The sequence below is a fragment of the Scyliorhinus canicula genome, chromosome 15 (assembly GCF_902713615.1).
Source record: "Scyliorhinus canicula chromosome 15, sScyCan1.1, whole genome shotgun sequence".
NCBI classification, from domain to species: Eukaryota; Metazoa; Chordata; class Chondrichthyes; order Carcharhiniformes; family Scyliorhinidae; genus Scyliorhinus; species Scyliorhinus canicula.
Genome location: NC_052160.1, coordinates 114491390 through 114507871, shown reverse-complemented (window position 1 = coordinate 114507871; position 16482 = coordinate 114491390). Strand labels below are relative to the sequence as shown.

Here is a 16482-nt window from a genome sequence, read left to right as displayed (position 1 = left end):
TTATTCTAAAATATCTTCTGTACAGATCTTACTAATTGGAAGAGAATAATTTATTGAGGTCTGATGAGACCAGAAATGTTAACTCTCTTTCTCTCTCCACAGATGCTGCCTGACCTGCTAAACATTTCCAGCATTTTCATAATTTCATTATTGTATTTATTTCAGATTTCCGGTATACATAGGGTCCGATTCTCCGCTCCCCACGCCGGGTGGGAGAATCGCGGGAGGGCCGGGCGACTCACGACACGCCGCCCTGGCACCCCCCGCGATTCTCCCACCCCCCGCTCGGAGAATCGCCGCTCGCCATTTTTCACGGCGACCAGCGATTCTCCGGCCCGGATGGGCCGAGCGGCCTGACGTTCCCGACCTGCTCACGCCGGCGGCAGCCACGCCTGGTTGCTGCCGTTGTGAACATGGTGCCAAAGCTTCATTTGTGGCTTGTGGGGGGCGGAGAGGGGAGTGAGCACCACGGCCGTGCTCGGGAGGGGACTGGCCCGCGATCGGTGCCCACCGATCGTTGGGCCGGCGTCTCCAAGAGACGCACTCTTTCCCCTCCGCCGCCCCGCAAGATCAAGCCGCAACATCTTGCGGGGCAGCGGAGGGGAAGACGGCAGCCGTGCATGCGCGGGTTGGAGCCGGCCAACCTGCGCATGCGCGGCTGACGTCACTTAGGCACCGCTGTCGCGTCATTCTTGGCGTGCCGCCTTGACACAAGTGTCAAGGCCCGGTGGCCGAGATTTACAGAACGCCACTCCTAGCCCCCGGGGGGGGGGGGGGGGGGGGGGGGGGGGAATAGGGTGCGATGAGCGGCCTCCAAGGCCGCCGTGAAACTCAGCCGGGTTCACGACGGCCTTCCCGATGTCGTGCGGGAGCGTAGAATTCCGCCCATAGTACTTCACGTTTCAGATGATTTAATGGTTTCAGCTGTCTGCCATCAAATGTCAGGCAGAAACAGCATGACATCCACACACAGCCTCTTGAATTTTGTTGATTTGTGCACATGGAATCACTTTGCAAATTTTCGGCAATCTTTGGAATTCTTTAGATTTGTGGGCACATAATTTGAGATGGCCAGGCACCTACTGTGGATTCTGTGCATTAGGATGCACAAGGAATGTCACCTTAAAGCAATCAAATCATCTTCTAGTTGATGGGAATACATTGAAACGTAACCACATGAAAATGGCGATGATATTCCCTGACTTAAATCTATCGTCAAGCATTGAATTTTTAAGATGGGAAGCAGTTTTTCAAGCTCAAAATCACAAAGAGAAAATGTATTGTAATAATCAGTTCATGATGGGAGATGATAGGCTGATTGAGTTGTGGCATCAAGTGGACATCCCAATTGCACACCCAGTTGGAACAACTCAATCACAAAACTGTTATTGGATGAGCAGATATTTTCCCGAACTAACGATGAGGAGGGGTGAAGTGATTGCCATCAATCCTCGCTTCAAACTCTTCCCTAGCTACCTACTCCACCCCTCTCTGTGACAGCAAACCAGGCTGTTTATAATCTTCTGATTACATAGCCACGCAATCACTCAGACTGCCTATTTCCATCTCTGCGACACAGCCCAGCTCCACCTCTGTCCCAGTTCACCTGCTGCTGAAATCACATGCCTTTTTTTACCCAGAAGACTTGACTACTCCACTGCAGGCTAGTCTCAAATCTCCTTTGCTCCGTAAAGTTAAACTGATTCAAAACTATGCTGCCTCTATCAATCTCACGCCAAGTCCTGTTGACCCATCATTACCCCACTCCTAGATGACTATATTGGCTTGCAGTTCAGCAAACTCTGAATGATAAGATTTTATTTTCCGTTTTCAGATTTCTCCATGTCCTCATCCCTCAGCATCTTTGTAATGTCCTGATGTCCCAAATCCTCTGAACATATTAGTGCTCCACCAAATCTGGCCCCTTGCACATTCTAATCGCTGCATTATTCGAGGCAATCCCTTCAGCCTTGAGGCCCTAAGCTTTGGAATTCTTAGATCCTCTGCTGCGCTCTCCCTCACTTTTGTCCCTGAGGATACTATTGTCTTTGATCAAACATTTGATCACCTCCCTAATGCTTTTTTTTCTGTTGAGTTAGTACCTCATGCCGAACAAACCATGACTAAGACTCAATTACATGATTGATTGCATCATTCCCCTCTAGTCACTGTCATAACCCGCACGGGACGTCTGAAGTGCCGATGATTAAACTCCCTGTGATTGACGCCGAATACGAGCTCCCCCTTTAAAGGGGGCAGGGACACTAAACCATGTGTAGCTAAACCTCTGTATAAAGTCGGACAGTTTGGGTACAGACAGAAAAGGAAAGAGACCCGGCTGGGATCTTTTATGCTTTGAAAATAATAGTTATTGCAAATAAAATGTTATTTCTCTCGACAACTCGGTGTGGATTCTTTCGAGGTCTACAAAAGTAATGTGTACAGAAAACATAGCGACGCCCACTTAAAGGTGTACCACAACACATAATATCCCCTTATGTAGCTAAGTGTAACATTGGGCTGGACTGTGTCATGGAGGTGGAGGCAGGTGAGAAGGTATATGTGCCAGCAATTTTGGACAGGACGGTAGTATGCAAGTTGCCTGAGGTGTGACCACCACCAGGCAATTTTCCACCAGGTGGTGTCTCGTAAAAGAGGACTACCTGCTGAGATGTAGCGGGATACTAATGAAGCTCATTATGAATCCAGTTCAGTGGTCCATTTCCTCACATCTGCAATTGCTCTAATAGTACACAGGCCCCAAATTGTGTCAGAACCTCATGCAAGCAGGTTGTGGCAGTTGCACAGTGGAAAGCCATTGGGTGAAGCGCCAGAAATGTATTACATTGTTAAAAGGGCGTAGAAGCAAAGAAGGGCCAGTGAATGACTCTGGACTTACCACTGTCGAGCTGCCATATTGCAAATGCTGAAAGTGGGGGGGGGGGGGGGGGGTAATTGGATATTGTGGTTAATGGTAGTCACAGTAAGGTGTTTGAAAATTCTACTTCCACAGACCTTGTGATTGTGGCTGTATTGGTAATGGGGGCCAGCTAATCAGAACTTAGTTGGAGTAGTGATGAGAAGTTATGTGCACAGCAACACAGGTGGTCCCCTAGTTCAGAGTGATCAGAGGTGGTGATCAAGAGGCAGGAGGCACCTGATACCCACAGAACTGAAAGTGCCACACTTCCTGATCAGTATCGGAGCAGCAGTGTCATCGTAGCTGTGCGTGTCGAGGGAAACGGGGCAGAGTTGTGCACAGTCCTGGAGGAGGTCCTGAGGCTATAAGGTGCAGGGAGACACACCTTATGTCAGTGGCTATCAAGTTGACAGTATCCTTCAACTTTCTATCCCCTGGCTCTCTTCAGGGTTAGGCAGAAGACCTCTGTGGGATCTCGCTATGCAGCGTTCCTCAGATGACAGATGCACCTTTGAGTGGCAATTGGACTTTGTTGTCTTCAACACAGATGCAGCCAGTCAGGTGCAGAGGGCTGTGGGGTTTGCCTCCATGGCAGGATTCCCTCAGCTACTCGACCTGATCAATTGCACCCAGGTGGCCTTCAAGGCCCTGTCGTGCCAGCCAACAGGAAGAATTCCCACTCATTAAATGTGCTTTGCAAGCACTTTCTGCAGGTGTGCACTAGATTTCCTGGCAGCCATCATGATTCTTTCATTCTGAGGCAGTCATAAATTCTGCAGCTGTTTCTTCTAGAGCCCAGCCTCTGTGGATGATTCCAGATAGCTGTTTAACCAAGCAGGCCAGCAGCACGGTTCGATTCCCGTACCAGCCTCCCCGGACAGGCGCCGGAATGTGGCGACTAGGGGCTTTTCACAGTAACTTCATTGAAGCCTACTCGTGACAATAAGCGATTTTCATTTTCATTTTCAAATGATGGCAGCTGAGTTCTGTGTGAAATCCCACAACTGAGCCACACGAGCGATGCAATTGTTACCATACCATAACGAGGGCCACCATTGGCTATGCCTTCAGCCTCCTGAAGATATAGTTCTGGTATCTTGTCCAGACGACTGATGCCCTGCAGTATGGCCATTTCGGAGAGCTTTCTGCATCGCTGTTCAAAATGGCCACTCAAGAGAGTTTTGAAATGGAAAGATTTCCATGGGGAAGAGCACGCTGCCTGATTGGAGGATGAAGATTTTGAACAGAACATGCTGCCAGCTTGCAAGGCCACCCTGAGATTGGACTTTGGTGAAAACGACCAGGATGACAGGGGTGCTCAGGGTACCTTGATGCAGAAACACTTCTCCTAAGGACAGCAGATACTCCAATGCAAGCATCCAATCCAAACCTTGGGTTTAGATATTGCAGCCCCTATCCAGAGGCCACTGTCACATTAGTCTTTTCACAGGATTCATCATTCATGATGCTGAAAGTCTCCTGCGAGTGCAAATTGTCACAAGACATTTTCAAACCTCACACACAGGTAGGAACTTATGATAAGATTGCAATTTCTCAGTAGAAAAGACATCACACCTGCTAGGTATCATGCATGTCCATTTCATTGCATTAACTTGCATGCATTGAACCAAAGATTCATTGGCCTGTGCCTGGGTGAACCCCAGAGTGATGTTACTCTTGCTTCTTTGGCCCCTTGTGGAGGTGCTTTGTGCTGCTTTGACTGTGGCTGAAGCAGATGTGACAGCAGGCTGCCAAGAGAGCTTCCAGGCTACTGAGATGCCCATGGTACCCTCTTTTGTGATTGTAATGCGCTGGACGGTGCTGCCTTAGGCTGTACCAACTGCAATTGTACAGGGACAGCCCCAGATATGGAGAGGTGAGGCTTACTATGTGTTTCATTTGGAGGAGCTGAGGGTTCAACATTAGAAGATGGGACCACTGAGCACCAACATCCCTTCCGACGTCATGCCCACACTGACCAGATAGGGGAGAGCACCTACTTGCTCATCCATAAACCATCGCGTCACGAGAGCAATCAACTCGTGCATTCTGCTCATGCCAATTCACTGATCCTGCATCCATTCGATTAACTCTCCATGAGGGTAGCCACTCTTTCAGTGTAGGAGTTCATGTATATACTACAGATGCCTGAGACATTGGCACGCTCATATCATGAATGGTCTCCTTCATTTCTGCACAAGGATCCACATTGCCTCAGGAGACTCTGACTGACCATAGAATAGAATCATGGAATCCCTACAGCTGAGGAGGAGGCCAGTCACCCAGGGCCAGAATTTAACCCGAATCTCTGGCACTGTGAGGCAGCAGTGCTAACCATTGTGCCACCGAGTCACCCTATATCCACACATTTCCCACTGTTACCCCACAAACATGGTCCTGACATCGGGATATCAAATATCTCATCACATTTCAGCGCATTGTGTTTAATAGCACTGCCAGGAATCACCTTGGTATGTTTTACTAAATTAAATATAACATATAAATGCCAGTTATTGTTGTAACCTCTCATGCAACTAGATGACCGGTAGTAACTTGGTTAGCACTTTTGCTTCACAGCGGCAGGGACCCGTGTTCGATTCCCAGCTTGGGCCACTGTCTGTGCGGAGTCTGCACGTTCTCCCCGTCTGCCTGGGTTTCCTCTGGGTGCTCCGGTTTCCTCCCACAAGTCCTGAAAGATGTGCTGCCAGGAGAATTAGAAATTCTGAACTCTTTGTCAGTGTACCCGAACAGGCGCCAGAGTGTGGCGACTAGGGGATTTTCACAGTAACTTCATTGCAGTGTAATATAAGCCTACTTGTGACACTGATAAATATTATTACTATTATGATTTGTTCCAAGGATACATTTGCATAAATAACTGAAGCATTCGCAATTGAGGTATGAGCACAAAACTCCATATTGCTTATTTAGCCCCAGACTGAACTTCAAATCAGGAACAAAACTGAATCGATTTAGAATGTAAAACAAGTTTGAGTTAACTAACGGACAATTTCACCTGGTGTCCTCGTCAATATATCTCTCAGCATCATCAAAATGAGGATTAATTAGTGACTTACCTTGCTATGCACCATATATGCATCATTTACATATATAGAAAGTTACTATTAAAACAAACTCATTGCGAGGAATTATAATATGGGTGAGTGGGGGGTATTGGGTGCAGATGAAGGGATAAAGGGCAAAAATAAAAGTGGCTTCTATTTGCTGACTTGCAGCTTCTTTTGAGGTGGGCAACAAGTCTGCTCCCCAAATACCAGGGTGGCATTTTAAATATGTTCATAAGGTTGTAAGTCTCTCAATTAAAAACTGAATTTTCTGGAAATACTCAGAAGGGCAGGAGATGTATGTGGAGAGAAATTGAGTGATGTACCATCAATTGGACGCGAGACACGATGAAGGTCCAAACTTAGGCTTTAATCAGCTACATGTTAGCCCGGTGGTCGACTACAGAGAAAGGCCGACCGCCGGGAACTCTGGGCACTTATACCCCGCCTCGGAGGCGGGGTCTACTTGCCTCGCGACCAATTGGTGAGCAGTCACGTGACTAGTCCCAGCCAATCAGCCGAGAGGCACATGACCAGCCAGAGCCAATGGCAAACCAGTGCTCCCATTCATACCACCACATTGAGTTAACTTAAAGTTTAAGGTGACATTTCATCAGAGCCTCCGATTTAACTTGGTTGTCATGGGAAACTGCTAGCAGCTACTGCTCCTCCGGAGTCCTGCTCACCCCATCGGATGGCATACCTGTCAATTAGGCTGACCTCTAGGGAAAGTGCCAATGGCAAAAAACGAAAGGGCTAGACATCCGGGTTTGCTTTGCATTACCAAGCCTCCCTGCTCCCAGTACATTGATGTGACAATCCCCCTCCCCACCATGCCCTACTGTGTGTGAAGTATTGTGGGATACGGTAATGCATAAATCTGAGTCTTTCATTTTCTTTCACATCGTGCCTTATGGGCTGAAGTCTGCACTAATCATCCTGACATAGCTTCAGTCTTTTATAGGAGCTAAAACTGCTCATTACAAACCCGAGTGTAGCATAACCTGGTACAATTAGAGTCAGTGGATAAATAAATTACCTTAATTACTGTAACAGTTCTACAGACTGATACCTGAACAGACATTTATACATCTTCATAAGTAGAATGTGAGTATGAAGTATTGAAGAATTACCTGTAACCAAATCATTTGCGTAAAATTTGTTTATCTGTGAGCACATTGAGAAAACTGTAAGCTTTTAATTCTACTTAGTCTTCAATTGATCACTTTTCAACATGCACAGTGCTGTACCATGAGAGAAACTCGCGGGCAGCACGGTGGCACAGTGGGTTAGCCCTGCTGCCTCACGGCACGGAGGTCCCAGTTTCGATCTCGGCTCTGGGTCACTGTCTATGTGGAGTTTGCATGGGTTTCGCCCCCACAGATGTGCAGGCTAAGTGGATTGGCCACGCTAAATTGCCCCTTAATTGGAAAAATGAATTGGGTACTCTAAATATATTTTTTAAAATGAGAGAAACTCGCCCTAGTTACATTATCATTTACATTATCATTATGCAACAATAGCTGTGATAACAATGCCTGTATGTATAAAAGCAGCTAAAACCATGAATGAACATACAGTATTTTTAATTTGTGTTCTGGGAGCAATTAAGAGAGGTGAAGCCTGTCATAATTTCTTTACAGATTGAAAAGGTGAGAGCTCACATCTTAATTTCCATAGAGACTGTAACGGCCATATGCCAATAAAGATTTTGCAACACCTTATTGTAAAGATATATTACTATCAACTTTAATTACGCTTCACATGAAGCAGTGAAACAATAGTCGTTTAGTGGAGATGTTTTTGCACTGCCTCTAAGCCAGGATAGATTCCAGTTCCTTGACTCATCACACGATTGTCCATCGTCCTTTATTCTCTTCTTCTGCAAATTTGAGTACAATGCAGGAAGTTACAGTTTAACACATATAGCTTACCACTCAGACGTATCACATCGCACATCATCCTTCAATGATCCTAGATAATGTTAATACTGGCTAAGTCAGATCACAGAGTGAAATCTGGTTTGATAGATGCTAACGTTTTTTTGGAAACGATGGATGAAAGTTACTGCACAAATTCACTGGAATCTACTAATGGAATTTTGACACAATGTATAAAGTATTTCCCACAAAGGATAAAGTATTTCTTAAACAGGAACAGTGAACTACATCACACCAGACAAAATACTAGAAAAATCACAAGAAGATGATTGAATTTACCAATATTCCTTTACGCAGTGATATCTTTACAGACACATAAACCAGTGAATAGTTACCCCCAGCTTCACTCAAAAACTCCTTGCTTGGGACTGGCACATGTGGAAATGTTTTTCTTCTGGTGATTCTTGAGCATTCACTGATGCTTCTCAACGTCATGAGCCATCTAAAAATCACATTTTAATCTCACAATCACAAATTCTCCATCCCATCAGCCCCGTTTTCTGGCACAACATACTCCCACTAGCAGTGGGATTCTCCGTTCCCGAAGCCAGCTAATGGGGTTTCCCATTGTGGGCTGCCCCACGCCGTCGGGAAACGCAAGGGTGTGGGAGTGCTGCTGGTGGGGAGAAGGATCCTGCCAACGGACAATCCTGCTGATGAGCTCCCTAAACCCAGTCTCCTAGTAACCTCGTCTTTAATCTCTGACATATACGGACCTCTTCCCTGTCTTGCTCTGTGTCTCTGTGTCACTTGACCACTGTCACTAGGCAAAAGTCCAGTTTAATCTACTTTGGTGTTTTTCCCCCAATATCTCAAAACATCTAACCCTTTTTTTTTAATCCTTCTATTTAACTTCAGTGATTATAAACCCACATTCAATATATATATACATATAAACAAACCCAAAATACTGACCTTTCAGTCACAGGTCCACGGTGGCTAGCACTTCTGCCTCACAGTGCCAGGACTTGGGTTCATTTCAGGCCTTGGTTGATTGTCTGTGTTGAATCTGCACATTCTCCTTGTGTTTGCATGGGTTTCTTCTGGGTGCTCTGGTATCCTCACACAATCCAAAGATCTGCAGATTAGGTGTATTGGCCCTGCTAAGAATTTCCTGTTAGTGTCCAAAGGTGTGCAGGTTAGGTATGGTTACCGGGAGGGTGCTCTTCAGATGGTCAGTAGAGACTCGATGGGCTGAATTGCCTCGTTCTGATCTGTAGTGATTCTCTGGACTCTTAGGCACGAAGGCTCATACCAAACCCACATGAAACTGAAACACATTTTACCTTATTTAACGTACAAATGTATCTAATTAATTTTAAAATTATACTTTTCCCCTAACAATCTTGATAACACAAGTCTGTTTTGACAGGCTGTACCTTGCTAAATTTGTTTAATATGTCACATAATTTGTTGATCTTCAATATATCCAATTAGAATAAATTAAACCAGTTTATCCATAAAGCATAAAGTGTTCAAACGTCCACCTCGGCCAAAGACTGCAGTGAATAATTCCCTACTCAGTGCACCTCAGAACAGGAGTAAGCCATTTGGCCCATTGAGCTTGCTCCACCATTTAATAAAATCACAATGCAAGATATGACAAATAGCAACACCCCACTCATCAATCTGCTAAATGAAACTTTTCTGAAGGACCCATACTATTAACTGGTACTACTTTCCAAAGTTCCGTCACAACACTTATAACGGCAGACATTTGTAGAAGCAGTTGAGGAGGCTAACTTGTGACACTGAAGCTAGCAGCACTTGTACTGATTGGCACTTGTTCATAACTTAAGTCAATCTGTGATGCCTTTTCGGGCAAACCTTAATAATTCCTTCTTCTTTACCGACTAGGAGGATGCGAAAATAAATGGAATAAATTTGATATGGAGACACATAATTGCAAAATAAATCTGTTGGTATACAGGATTTATGTTCAGAAATGCATTTCACTTGATAAATCAGGCTTTAATATGGAATAATAAAAAGCTGTGATGTGGAGATGCCGGCGTTGGACTGGGGTGAGCACAGTAAGAAGTCTTACAACACCAGTTTAAAGTCCAACAGGTTTGTTTCAAACACTAGCTTTCAGAGCACTGCTCCTTCCTCAGGTGAATGGAAGGTGCAGCGCTACGAAAGCTAGTGTTTGAAACAAACCTGTTGGACTTTAACCTGGTGTTGTAAGACTTCTTACAATAAAAAGCTAAACAGAGGAAATGATTATTAATGAACACAATGGACTGTATGAATGGCATTTGAAATAATTAATTGTGTGAAATAGGCTGATGACCAATCTTTATGGGCAATGAGACTAAAGTTTATCTTCAGTCATTGGAATGCAATAGATTTGTTGAAATGGCATTTTACCAAAATTACTTCACCAACATTCTACTGTTTAAAGAGCCAGCAGGTTAATTTCTCTCTTTCATTTTTGTCACATAATAATCTCAAACAATGGGCCAAACGTATCTAAAGGCACATCTATATAATTTTATGTAGTACAATTTACCGACGAAACTCGAATCTATAAAATGTTAGTTGGTGGTTTGGTTCTTGCAGAATTTTAAGAATCATATTGAAGTGCAACAAGATCAAAGGGAAATAAAAGCATATTATTTCACTGAATGACTCAGACAGTGATAATCAGACATATAGGCGGGTGACAGGAAGTGAGATGCTGGGTCAGTCTGGGGTGCATGGTGTAAAATGATGGACATGGTGGATGGAACTTTCAACTTTAGCAGCTGGTGTAAAACTGGTCATGGCGGATGAATTGAAAAAAAAGGCAGGCTGTGTGTATAATTGGTGGCTGTTTCATCACATCCTGAACTGAGGTTGGAAGTTCCACCAGGCATTTTGGCTGTTAGGCCTCACTCTTGTAGAATCTAAGAGTTCATAAAACAAATTCTGGCTAAAGCAGGCCTAATGACCAAAATGTAATTATTTCTTTCTATATTAGGTGGCATAACAGCAGGGTGAAGCTGAAGGCAACAATAGGAAGAATAGATGTCTCACGAATTTGACCCTGGTGGTGCTGGGAGGACAGGAAAACTTGGGGTACCAACAGGCAAGTCACAGATTTCCCGTAGTTTAAAGCATCCTCCAATGCAGCACAATAAATGATGATGTAATTTTTCAATTGCATGGGACAGGATTCCATGGTCAGAACAAATACTGTTAAAAGTTTCATTGACAGATAGTTTTGGGTGGATGTGGAGAGTTCATCCACAGTAGTAAAAGCTGCTTCACATAGAACAAGAGATGTGCTTAAGATGTTAACAATGAGTTATGCTATCTCAGTTTATAGACAAATGATTGTCTGCTCACAATTCCCTTTGTTCTCGTTTATCATCCTCTGTTCACACTCAGCAGTCACATTATCAAATTACACCTTCCAAATTCTATGACTTTATGCGTAAACATAAAGTGCTTTAAAGCAATGGAAGGGCCATTCTCCTAAGTCTACACCCAGGCATATTGGATTGTTGGAGTGCAGCGAATCACAGAATATTGGGACAGTTGGAGCATACACCTGAGTTCTTCATGCCCAGTGGGCACCCTAGGGTCAGGGATGCTTTACTGATCCATTTAATCACATTTTGGTTTAACGTTTAAAGTTTTATTTGCTCTTTGATTTTGTTTAAGGCCGTATCCCTACAAGAGACTGTCCCTTTTAATTTGTTCCTCAGTTTGTTTAACTTGGTTAAATTGTTCTCCATCAGAATAGTTGGAGCACACACCTGTAGGAGAATAAACACGATTTTGCTCCATTAATATCAATCAGGGAAAAACATATGGGGTTCCTTTTTGGGTGTGTGTGTGTGTGTTCCACCCTGTGTGGTCTTCTGGTATTTGCTCCAACCATGTGACCCATTGTCCCTGAGGACTGATCCAGGGAAAGCTCCCTCAGGCTATCAGCAGGAAATGTTGCACATTTCCTACAATTTTGTTTCTTTCATTCCATCAATATTTTCAGAGGTTTTTATTTGTCCGAGTAACTGGTCTGTATTTTGAAGGATTATCTCATGGCATGAATGTGACACCTGTCAGATAATCTGAATCTGGCAAATCCAATATAGTTGCAACATAATCCTTTATTGTACCTAAACAAGCACAATGTTTTCAAGCAGGAGGCATGCAGGAACATAGTCACAATAGCCCCATTTTTCCCTGAAAAGGGACATAACCTTTGCTGACACTTTCAGTACTGCCTCGACAAATTGATACAGAAAGCTCAAGACCGTTACAGGTTTCTAATCGTGGATGATGCCCTAGGTAGTTTATTTTTGCATTGTTTTATTCATTTCAGGGATGTGAACATTGTTGTCAAGGCCAGCTGGCAATTTGCCAGCATTTGCTGCCTGTAGTAGCTAGCCCCCTTAAGGCGGCACACATCAGAAGGGTCATGTGACACGATTGCCCAATGGGGAACGAGCACGGGGATCTCGGTGCAGAGCGTGGGCTTTTGCAGCCAGTCGTGATCCTAGTGCTGAGAATGAAGGCATTGATATCGTGCTCTGTATATAGTTTGGATTTATAATAAACCCGTTGTTAGCTCACTGCTGGTCGGCAATTAGCGCATTTACTACATTGGTGATGAGGAAAACAACACCGACTCAGGTTGCAACGAAGAAAGAACTTTGAAGGAAAGTTCAGTTGCAAGAATTACAGAGCAAATCCAATCAAGTCCAGTCTGCAAAAGATCAAAAATTAGTCACGCCTCCTTTCAGAAAATTAGAAGCTTTCAGCGCTGCTACAGAAGACTGGGTACAGTGTGTGGAGCATTTTGAATATTTATTTTCTGAATTAATGAAATAGAGGGTGAGGATAAGGAGAAAATTATATTGCTGACTGCATGTGAGACCCAGACTTATAACCGATTCGAAGTTTAACATCCCTGGATGCTCCTGACACAAAGACATTTGCAGAGCTCATTGAGCTTGCAAAGGACATTACCACCCTAAACCCTCAGCAATATTATGAAGGTACTAATTTAACTCCATGAGAAGAAACCCGAGGAGTACCTTGCAGCCTTTGCAGCAAGATTAAGTCAAATAATGGAGCATGCTATTTTGGGTCAGCGTTGGATGACATGTTAAGGGACCGATTGGTATGTCGTGTAAACAAGCAGCTACACAGAGAAAATTGTCAACTTAATAAAAGTTAACTTTTAAAAAGTCATTGGAAATGGCCTCAGTGATAGAGTGCGCTGAAAAGGGCACCCAGGAGCTGCAAAGTTCACAAAGCATGAGGTCCACAAGTGGGAAATTGTGAGCAGCAGTGGTGCCAAGAGTAAAGGTATGAGTTTAGAGAGAACAATTCAGAATTGGGCGGCATGGTGGTGCAGTGGTTAGCATTGTTACCTCACAGCGCCGTGGACCGGATGTGATCCTGGCCCCGGGTCACTGTCTGTGTGGACTTTGCACATTCTCCCCGTGTCTGCGTGGGTCTCACCCCCACAACCCAAAATGACGTGTAGGGTAGGTGGATTGGCCATGCTAAATTGCCCCTTAATTGGAAAGAAAAAGAATTGGGTACTCTAAATTTATATTTTAAACAAACACAGAAGCTGGAATAGCCACAAAGTATAGAAGATTTAAACAACAGCCACGGAATAATAGAGTGGTATAGGTGCAGGAGGAGTCACTCTCCAGAAACGTGTAGGTTTAGAGAAGCAGAGTGCTTCATGTGTGGAAGGAAAGAACATTTGAGGCACAAGTGTAAAAACAGGCAGGTCTGCCGAGTACCAGCAGAGTAAATAATCCATCCCTAGTATGGAGTATTGCCCAGCAAGTGATCAGAACACTTTGTTGGTATGTAAGGTGAAAATGGGCAAGACAGCCCCCGTCATAGTGGTGTTGCTAGTGAATGGCTGGCCTCGGAAAATGGAAGTAGGCATGGGGGCATCAGCTTACTGTCTTGAGCAAACAGACCTACTGGTATATCCAACAAGGGACACAACCCCTGAAGGTAAAGAATACGGAAGTTAGACTGCATGAAAATGTTTAATTTCACAAATTTAGCCAAAAATATCAATATGTGTCCCAGGAGGAATTGGAAAAGATCAAAGGATCACAAGCAAGAATCAATGTGGACTCAAAAGCCACCCTGAGACTTTTCAGAGCAAAGAGCTGTGACTACGCATTAGTAGAGAAGGTAGAGACAGAACTAAAATGACTGGAAGACTTGGGTACATGCAATTTGCTGAGTGGGCAGCACCCATTGTGCTGGTAGTCAAACCAGACAAGACCATCCTATCTGTGGATATTACAAGCTGAAGATAAATTAGATTGCAAATCTCGATACAGATCTATATGGCAAGTTGGCATGTACCAAGTTGGATAACAGCCATGCTTATCAATAGTTGGAATTGGACAACGCATCAAAAGGATAGGTCACCATCAATATTCATAAGGGTGTATACCAATTTACAAGTCTACCGTTCGGGGTTTCATCAGCTTGCGTCATCTTCCAGTGAATGATGAAAAGTTTGCTGCTGGGTTGCCAGGGTTGTCGTTCAGTTGGATGATGTTTTAATAACAGAAAAGGAACATCCGGCCAATTTGGACAAGCTTTTGAAGAGATTTCAGGAGGCGGGAGTGCAATTAAAAAGAGAAAAAAAACAAACCAGGTGGTTTATCTTGATTATTGGTTGGATTCTCAAGGGGTGAACCCCAAGGAGGACAAAGTGAGAGCAGTTAAAGAGGCACCAGCCCCTAGGAACAGGGATTCTCCGACCCCCACCACCGGGTCATAGAATCGCCGGGGGGCGGCGTGAATCCCGCCCCGACACCGACATCTCCAGTGCCGTTTTTTTGGCAGGGATCACGTTGTGCCGGTCGGGAGCCGTTGGCAGCGTCCCCCCAGTCATTCTGCAGGCCCTGATTGGCCGAGCAGCCGCCCATTTTCGGTCGGTCCCACCGGCATGAAATAAACAAGTTTCATACCGGCGGGACCTGGCTCTGAGGGCAGCCTGCGGAGCCCTCGGGGGGGCGCGGGGGTATCCGGCCCCGGGGGGGGGGGGGGGGGGGGGCATGGTGGGCCTGGCCCGTGATCAGGGCCCACCAATCTGCGGGCGGCCTGTGCCAAGAACATATTTATCTCTGTCTTAAAGACAATCAGTGATTTGGCCTCCATAACCTTCTGCAGCAAAGAGTTACACAGATTCATCACCCGTGGCTGAAGAAATTCCTCCTAATCTCTGTTTTAAAGGATTGTCCCTTTAAGTTTGAGATTTGCGCCCTCTGGTTCTAGTTTTTCCTACAAGTGGAAACATCCTCTCCATGTCTATTCTATCCAGGCCTCGCAGTATCCTGTAAGTTTCAATAAGATCCCCCCCTCATCCTTCTAAATTCCAACAAGTACAGACACAGAGTCCTCAACCGTTCGTCATATGGCAAGCTCTTCATTCCAGGGATCATTCTTGTGAACCTTCTCTGGACCCTTTCCAATACCAGCACATCCTTCCTTAGATACGGGGCCCAAAACTGTTCACAGTACTCCAAATGGGGTCTGACCTGAGCCTTATACAGCCTCAGAAGTACATCCCTGGTCTTGTAGTCTAGCCCTCTTGACATGAATGCTAACCTTGCATTTGCCCCCATAACTGCCGACTGAAGCTGCACGTTAACCTGAAGCCTGAAGACAATGGTGAACAAGGACTCCCAAGTCTCTTTGTGCTTCTGATTTCCTAAGCGTTTCCCCATTTTGAAAATAGCCTACGCTTCCATTACTCCTTCCAAAGTGCATAACCTCACACTTTTCCACTGTCTTGGAGGACTGGAGAATAGCCAATGTTGTTCCTTTGTTTAAGAAGGGTGGCAAGGATAATCCAGGGAACTACAGGCCGGTGAGCCTTACGTCAGTGGTAGGGAAATTACTGTAGAGAATTCTTTGAAACAGTATCTACTCCCATTTAGAAGCAAGTGGACATATTGGCGAGAGGCAGCATGATTTTGTGATGGGGAGGTCATATCTCACTAACTTGATAGAGTTTTTCGAGGAGGACACAAAGAGGATTGATGCAGGTAGGGCAGTGGATGTTGTCGATATGGATTTAAGTAAGGCCTTTGACAAGGTCCCTCATGGCAGACTGGTACAAAAGGTGAAGTCACATGGGATCAGCGATGAGCTGGCAAAATGGATACAGAACTGGCTAGGTCATAGAAGGCAGAGGGTAGCAATGGAAGGGTGCTTTCTGATTGGAGGGCTGTGACTAGTGGTGTTCCGCAGTGATCAGTGCTGTGACCTTTGCTGTTCGTAGTACATATAAATGATTTGGAGGAAAATGTAACTGGTCTGATTAGTAAGTGTGCGGACGACACAAAGGTTGATGGAATTGCGGATAGCGATGAGGACTGTCAGAGGATACAGCAAGATTTAGATCGTTTAGAGACTTGGGCAGAGAGATGGCAGATGGAATTTAATCTGGACAAATATGAGGTAATGCATTTTGGAAGGTCTAATACAGGTAGGGAATATACAATGAATGGTAGAACCCTCAAGAGTATTGACAGTCAGAGAGACCTAGGTGTACAGGTCCACAGGTCACTGA

At 44.8% G+C, this 16482-nt stretch overlaps 1 protein-coding gene across 4 annotated transcripts in view; it reads left to right on the top strand.

Annotated features, from left to right (window-relative positions):
• Window positions 1-16482, top strand: part of LOC119978592 (chemokine-like protein TAFA-5) — a 616915-nt gene that overhangs the window by 389147 nt on the left and 211286 nt on the right. Inside the window, exon 4 of one of the 4 annotated variants that reach the window (XR_005463500.1) lies at window positions 10888-10995. The exons of the other annotated variants lie outside the window; for them this stretch is intronic. The gene's annotated coding sequence lies outside the window, so the exon portion shown is untranslated. The remainder of the gene's footprint in view (window positions 1-10887; window positions 10996-16482) is intronic. 4 annotated transcript variants of the gene reach the window in all.